Here is an 8,558-nt window from a genome sequence, read left to right as displayed (position 1 = left end):
TCATATCAGAATTGGATTATTATTGATTATGAGATGTTGGGATTGATATCTGATTGATGTTGTATCACTGGGTATATTGAGACCGCGCCGTTATGCCGTTGAAACAAAATTTGATTGAGTTCTGATTATATCCAGTATTGATTGAGTAGTGTATTGATATTATACTCCTTGATATTGTCATTGCCAGATTGAGTATTGACAGATCCGAATCAAAGACTTCGACAGAATCAGATTTACAGAAAGAAAGGTATAAGTCGATGTGGTACCGAGAGAACGACTCGAGTATGATATACTTGAGTTTCCCTAAATCACATACTTATTGTTATTGTGTGCATTGATTTGAATTGATATGCTTGTTCTATTGATTTATAGAAAGCATGTATTAGACGAGTATTAGACGAGTAATCTTGTGACATAAGTGCCGGATAGTGATGGAATCGTCACTGGCACATTGAACATGGTCACAGGATAGTGATTTGGCGAAAGTGCCAAAGTCTGTGACGGATAGATCAAGACACCGGATGTTTGGTTATATCGAAGTGGATAGAATTGAAGTTTCTTCTATTACTTATATTCGATATAAAATACCAACGTCTGGAAACTGGGATCCCTAGACTAGGAATGAGTCTAGTCTGAGATATGAAGTCATGAGTTGATTTACGATTTTATATTGGTTATGTTTCAGATTTTGATACATGTTACTGATATCTGTTACATGCTTTTACATTGTTTATATGATTGCATGTTCATTGATTTATACTGGGATATATTTCTCACCGGAGTTATCCGGCTGTTGTCGTGTTTGTATGTGTGCATGGCAACAGGTGGGACAGGATCGGGGTTGAGGAGATGAAGAGAGATCGTGATTAGAGTGGAGACTACGGACCTTGATTAGAGATAGGGTTTCGAAACTTGATATTAGTTGTTAAACCTGAGTTGAATGATTGTATATAGTACAAGACTTGTACTTTTATACTGATATGTATATTATATTGAATACCATTACGTTCCGCAATTTTTAAAAAAAAATTAGACCCTGTTTATTATAATTGATTAAATTGTCCCAATGATGATTAAGAATATGATTAGCGTCCGGGTCCCCACACCAGCCCTGTACTGTGGTTTAGTTTGATCAGGCGCAATATATATGAGTCACTTTCTTGGAAACATATCTCTACTCAAAATGATGATGATTATGCATGTTTAAGTATGTACGATGCAAGCACGTTTATGAAAATGTTTATGAATTAATGGCACGTCTATGTTTATGTAAGTATGTTCAAAGTTTAAATATCTATGTGTTACTTTAAAACGCATGTGGCTTTATTATGTACTACTTGCTATTCTCAGTTTATACATGTTGAGTCTTTAGACTCACAGACTTGATCGATGCAGGTGAGGGCGAGTATGAGGAGGCAAGAGGCGGGAACCAGTGAGTTGGCTCGGACTATGCAGAGGACTAAATTGAGGACCGCTTAAGCTTCAAGAATTATTTTTTCCTATGCATGTTGAACTCATTTACTCTGATTTTTATGAAACTACTTTATGTCATCGTTTAAACAAGTACTTTTGCAAGCTAGTTGGTTGTGACTTTATATCACGAAAATAGTTTGAACTCTTTTATATTTCAAATATTTAGACAAGCATTTTATTTATATTTCGTTTTCGAGAGTCTATTACTTATTTAAGAAAAAAATTTATTTTCCGCAAATTTTAAACATTTTAAAGTACGGTACATTACAGCAACACTGGAATCAGCCGGTAAAGACTTGCATGAAGCCTTTCACTTCATCAAGTTGAGAAGACCAGACATGAACATTCAGAAGTTCATCAAGAATCCTCTGGAGAATGAAACACCTCTTGTTTTATCACTCACAGAAGACGATGTCTCTACTCGATGTGCATGGAGATTATAGGTCTGTCTCACATAAATGAACCAAATCAAATTTCCATTTAAGTTTTATCAAAAGTATGTAAATGAATATTTTCTGTTAAATACTGTGACAGGAAAAACTACAAGCTTCGAAGAAGAAATTTTTGAAATGAAAAGAAATCTTATGTTGAATACCAAGCTGCCGATGAGTAAAGAAACTAGTCAAAAAATTTACAATATGGCTCATGCGAGAAAGTGATTAGAAGGAATTTGCCCAAAATGCCCAAACCAAAAAAAGTCAGAACTTGGGAAAAAATTTCAGCCTAGATTTGGCCAAAAACATAATGCGGAGACAAGTCCAAGTGGTGAAGGTTCACACAAGTCATGTTTTCCTCGAAAACCATACAAAAGCAAAAGATTTACCGACAAAAGATAAAGAAAGCATGTGATTCAATCACTCCATTAGTGGAGGATAAACCACTCAACCACCACAATATGATAGACCACTAACTAGTGGTACACCAACTAAAAAATATTATCGGTCACAACTTGCATAGCAATTCAAAAGTTTGAAGTTCAGATTCAAATCCATCGAGACTTTTATATATATATCGGGATAGAAGGAAGATGAAGACATCATTCAATCTCTTCATTTTTCTTCCAAAATAAAATTTGTAATATTTTTATTTGTGTCGTAATTCCAGCTACGATAAGTAGCTAAACAAGATACTCCGCATTTACAGGAGTTTACTATGTAATAATATGTTATACGTCTGAACAAAAAACCAAGGATTTTGCATATCTCATATATTATTTTCAAAATTAAACTTCTTTACTATATACCCTGAGGTTGTACTAAGTGTCGTTGAATGGATCTACATCAGGAACCATATGTTGCGACTGCATGTTTATGTTGTGATGAACAGTCTGTAAAATTCGGTGGATACAACCCGCCAGCATTACAATCAAAGAGGTAAAATGTGTAATATATATATATATATATATATATATATATATATATATATATATATATATCTTCCTATGTCTTTGTGCACGCTCGATAGGTATAATAACGCCACGTACCAAAAAAAAGGCTCAAAGATGATTTTGAAAATTTTCAAATAAGTTGAGAGCTTAAACTAACTTTTGATGGGAAAAAGTATAAATTCTAAATGAAAATAGGGTTTGATGATTTATTTGAAATTTGTCCTTTACGTATCCCCTAAATTCATTATTTTTAAGAATACTTTTAATTTATTATTATTATTCATGTAATATAATAGTTTGTATGTATGTATGGTTTCATTGATAAAATTATTGATTCATTTGATTTTTACAGAACTCGGTTTCGTTAATTTTATATTATGAGTTTTATTATTATTTGTTCATAGTTTTAAAACTAAAAGTAAATCTAGTAAAGTCAAGAAAAAATAATTTAAAATTTATAACATGAGTAAGATTCTTGGCTAAGACGATGTAAGAATTGGAACCAAAAATTTAATGCATCTGATCTAGTGATAACAATGTGTAATAATAAAATAAAATCGCTGAAAGCGATCCCATTAATTAAATTCATGCAATTAATTGCATTGATTCTAAATTATATTAACTTAATATACGAAAGCGAACCCACTAAAATGCTTTCTTTCGTGGAACTTTCTTGATGGAACTAGAGGTGGAACCACTATTTAACTTATATTTAATATTGACTTGGTCCATTTAAACTTTTGACGAATCGTCAATCTATAATTACATGTCAAAGCCTGACATACCAAAAATTTCACTTGTATGGGATTTAGTCTTGATACTCACCGGAAATTTAAAGTCCGATTACAGCAAATGGCACTAGTCCAGACGCAGGTATCGAATTTGCTCTGAGCCTGAAATCACGAAGAAGACCGTTAGAAGAGGGCCGGGAGGGTGCCTCGGCGTAGCCCCTCCTACGCTCAAATCAGAGACTAAAAATATAAGAGGAGAGCAGCTAAGGGTGCTGCTGAAAAATAATATAGTGAATGAATGAACTTGTTAGGATCGGTTGGGTGAGGTAAAATATTTAGAAGGGGGGTTGAATAAACATTTGACGATTTTCACAACTTTTCGAGTATTGCATGAAACTATGAATGTGTTTACTAAACGTGAGGTTTTGAGAGCTTTTAAACTTCAAAGATTATGCGCAGAGTTCTTGATTGTATTGCTTGATAACTTGGGCAACTTCGTAAATTGATTCCTCTGCTTCAGCTGATCTTCTCGGCAATTTATAGGCTTTGCTTTCAACGGTAACAATGAATGCATTTTGAATCTTTATATCCGTTGTATAGCCATGTCAACATTCTTCTGACAATCGTATACTGTAGCTTTTCTGAAATGTGGTGTTCCCACTATACGTTGCAGTCTGCTCTTGTACAATTGTGGGTTGATAGCTACGTTCCTTAACTGATGACGTGTCAAACTGATTTATCAGTTGACATAGCTGATAGGATTAACTGATTGATGTGTAACTGATCAGTCTCAACTGATCATCGAGTTGACTACACAGTTCATTTAGCTTAGCTCAGTTGCCTTTGATTGTATACTTATTAATCTTAAGTTCGGTCAACTATCAGTTTACGAATTTTTAGTTCAGTTACTTTCAGTCTTCTTGATCAGTTGTTCAATCTCTTCAAGCTCAATTTGTCAAACTTCGAAATTAAGTTTCCAACAATTTCCCCCTTTTAGGTCTTTGACAAAACTTAGAATTTACGAACTGATCAAGCTGAATTCTTCGTAGATAAAATAATCTTTTATTGATAAGTCTTTCAATGTACAGATTCGTACAAAGAATGATAGAATAAAAGAATTTATGAATAAAAGAATCTTATACTGACTGAAAATCTGCCAAATTTCTCAACTGAATATAAAGAATGTCTTCTAACTGATCTGGATTTCTTCATTTCTTTGCTCTATTATCAGCTGGTCCTTGATAAGTCGGTTGACTAGGTCTCTTCTTAGATAGCTTCTGTTGTTCTTCTTCCTATTTCCCATTTTTTTCAAACCCATCAACCTTGCTAGATAACGCACGGACTTCCGAGGTGACGTTAGATATTGCATTCATTATTTGTTCTTGCATCAGATTCATTCTATTTGTCAATATTGTTTCCAAAAATACAATACGATTTTTGAACATGTCTTGATTCTGGAAATGTGCTTGAACCGTCATTCGGTCTTTCTTTAATTTATCTAGGTAGAGAAATAAGGAAGTGATATCCTTTGTAACCTCATCACGGCTCTCCATTGTATTCTCCTTCATAGAATCAATCTTCATTGTGTGCAGCAATTGGGTTGACTTGATATCAGAAATAGATGAAATCAAATGGAGAAGGTTGGACTGAATGTCTTCTATCATAGAATCAGTAGTCATTGGTATATGAGGAGACAGAGCTTCAGATGATTCTGGTTCTTGCTCCTTGTCTTCTTCATTAAAGATTACCAAGGCCCTATTTGTTGATTCAGTCAAAACTGTAACCATTTCTGGAATAATTTCTTCACCTACTTCCTGTTGAAGTTCTTGAGGAGGAGTGAAAATCTGAACATCAGTTGAGCTGGTAGGCTCTTCAGTTGGTTTATCAGCTGATTCTTCAGTTGGCTCTTCAGTTGGTACTTTTTCAATTGGTTCGGAGTACAACTGAGCCACTTCAGTTCATCTTGAACTACTTGTTCAGTCGTGGCAAGCAACTGAAATGGTTCTTCAATTTCTTGTAAAATATCCTCTGAGGCTGGTTGTTCATTTTTGCCCGGGTCTTCAACTGATTCTTCAGTTAAAACATTCGGCAGGATATCAGTGGTAACTTATTGTATTACTTCATCGACATTTGCGAGTGATAACTCATCATCGGGTATAAAGTTGAAGACCTGCCGGAGGAGATGGTTGAGCAGTAGATGGAGGCTGAGCATCCTCGGAAGAAGGATCAATTGCTCGCTCAGACTGTTCAACAACTGCTTCTTGGGATGGCGCTGGCTGATGTGTTGATGGTTCAGCTTGCTCTTCGGAAGATGGACTTTTGGAGGTAGCTAGAATCACCAATTCTTGTCTCAATTCCCAATCTTTGATCTTCATCTGCAATGATATGAGATCCATGTCCAAATGGTCATAAACTTCTTTGTCATTGAAGGCAGTTGGACTGGTAGGATCATAGTTCTTGCGTAGCTGAGCGATGACTTGCGCTAGCTTTTTGGCACGCATCAGATCAAAGAAGTAAGTCCTCCTCTCCAGCGCTTGAGTGATTGAGGCAGCTTTAAGTACCTTTAAGAATATTGTTTCCAAATCGATGAATTTGTCCAAAACTGATTTCTATTGCAAGCGCATGCCAAACACTTCAGTCCTAAATCTGACACATTCATTGTATGTTTTAAACTTCGATTCAGAAAACTCATTTACCTCTTCCCGTATTAAGTTGATGTGAGTCTGAATCGGATTGGTCGGTCTGGGCTCTTCAATCATCTTGCCCTTACCTTTCGGGTCAATGAGGACATGAGAAATACTCAGTCCTGACATTGTTGAATCCACCTTTTCACGTACCACCACTCCCTTGGGTCTGGCAAAAGGTAGTGTAGTTGGGCCGGTGATAGTGATCAGTGGTGCTTTCACTCCAACCTGTTTTTGTTTATGACCAGATTCGGTGATAATCTTCTTTGATGGAGTAGTTGGAGGCGGTAACTGAAACGACCTCGATTTTTTTTATACTAATCATAAATCATAAGCTCGAAAATACTAACTAAATAAAATAACTTAAAAATTCTAACAACAATAATAAATTAACAATTTAAATCTTAAATGCATAAAATAAATCATAAATTATCAACTATCAAAACATCTTAAATCGACCTTTAGAAGATCAACTAACAATGAAATTAAAGCATAAAATATCTCCAATAAAAATCATTAGCATGATCTTTCAATCATTTATCTATCTAGCTAGTGCGGAAACATAAAGGCCCTCGGAAGTGTACTGCTGCACTCGATCCACTCAATCGTCATCGCCTCCCATAAATCATCAAATCCTGAATCATACAAACCTAGTGAGTCTAAACACTCAGCACGTACTAAACATGAATAGCAAATAATATATATACAATCACATACATTTAAAATCATATTTTTATTTAAAATAGCTTTTGGACATAACTAAACAATTTTAAATCATTTAAGAATAATTAAATCGTAAAATCATTTTAAAATAACTTTAAACATAAATAAATCATTTAAAAATCATTTCAAATAAGCTTTGAGCATAAATAAATCATCATCATGAATCATATATCATAAAATCATTTTAATCATAAGCTTTCAATCATATATCTTTTTTGGTGAAGTTTGATTCTTGAAAGTGACTAGCTCTTATCCTCTGGTCGACTAATCAGTCTTCAGTTCCACATGACCTATAGAGGTGTTTATTAGGCTCTACAATGGAAATACGATCGTCGGGGTTCTCTCGGTGGTCTTTTCCCAAAGACGAGTTCCCTCTGGGGCATTTTCCCATAAATGAACCCTCTGTGATCTTTTCCCATTCTGGGCCTTTTCCCCTCATGACATCCCCATAAAATTGTAAGTTCACCGTCCTAAACATAAAAGGATCCCCCACAAATCATATATCATAAATCACAGTCAATTCACATCCCTCAAAATATTTTTTCTTTTCTTTAAAAATAAATAAAATAGCATAACTTTCCAAAAATATCATTTTAAACTAGTAAAAATTGCCTAGCTTTTCCAAACATCATAAAAATACATATTATCATCAAAATCATCATAATAAATCATAAAATATCATTTAACATGTGTTATGATCCTTCGGGACGCTTCCAAGTGCTTACGTATTTTCCTATGTAAAATTACTGTTTTGCCCATGTACATAAAAATTCTCGATTTTATCTTTTTCTCACTTTTAATGACATGGATTTACCTTAAATAATTATTTAAACTTAAATATAATTTTCATAATTTTATAAAAATAAAACTAGGCTTTTCAATTTATTCTTTAATTAACGTTTCGTGAAATGATTAGATCCCGGATAATTCAAAACTCATTATTTTGACCCCAAATTTTAAACATAACATTTTTATTATTTATTCTACCCTTGTGAGCCATGAACCCCACCCGTAGACCTAGGGTTCTAATTTGAGAATTATTAAATTCGAAATTGACCCTTGTAGGAACACACCGAGGCATCTCCCAATTTACTCGAGCCACACCCGAGCCACCTCGAATCAAACGCTAGCCAACCCATCTAGGCAACCTCTTGACCAATCTCAGCCCATAGAAGCTAGCCCTAGCTCGCTCAAACTTGCCTGGAATTGGACCCAACATGCACATGGCTTGAACTTACGCTTATAGACTCCTAATGACACAAGGACACCTCCAGCCGAGCCACCATCGAGCCCACCTGACCCTAACCATCCCTGGACCACGCCCAGATTCAACCCAGACGAGCCCAAGCCTTGGAACCAAAGCAAAGAACCCTTGAACCCAAGACAGCAACCTGCGCTCCTACATGGTGATCCCTCATGATTTCCACGTTTTGCTCGAGCCACAGCACACCCACCTGCACAATCCCTTGGCCCGACCCCTGCCCATATCCCTTGGACCCTGACAGACCACCCTGGCTTGCCCCCAGGCCAGCCGCAAACCTCCTTCTCCCGTAACACCAG

This window comes from Primulina tabacum, chromosome 15 (genome assembly GCF_025594145.1).
Source record: "Primulina tabacum isolate GXHZ01 chromosome 15, ASM2559414v2, whole genome shotgun sequence".
Taxonomy (NCBI): Eukaryota; Viridiplantae; Streptophyta; class Magnoliopsida; order Lamiales; family Gesneriaceae; genus Primulina; species Primulina tabacum.
This window is presented reverse-complemented; position numbering follows the sequence as displayed.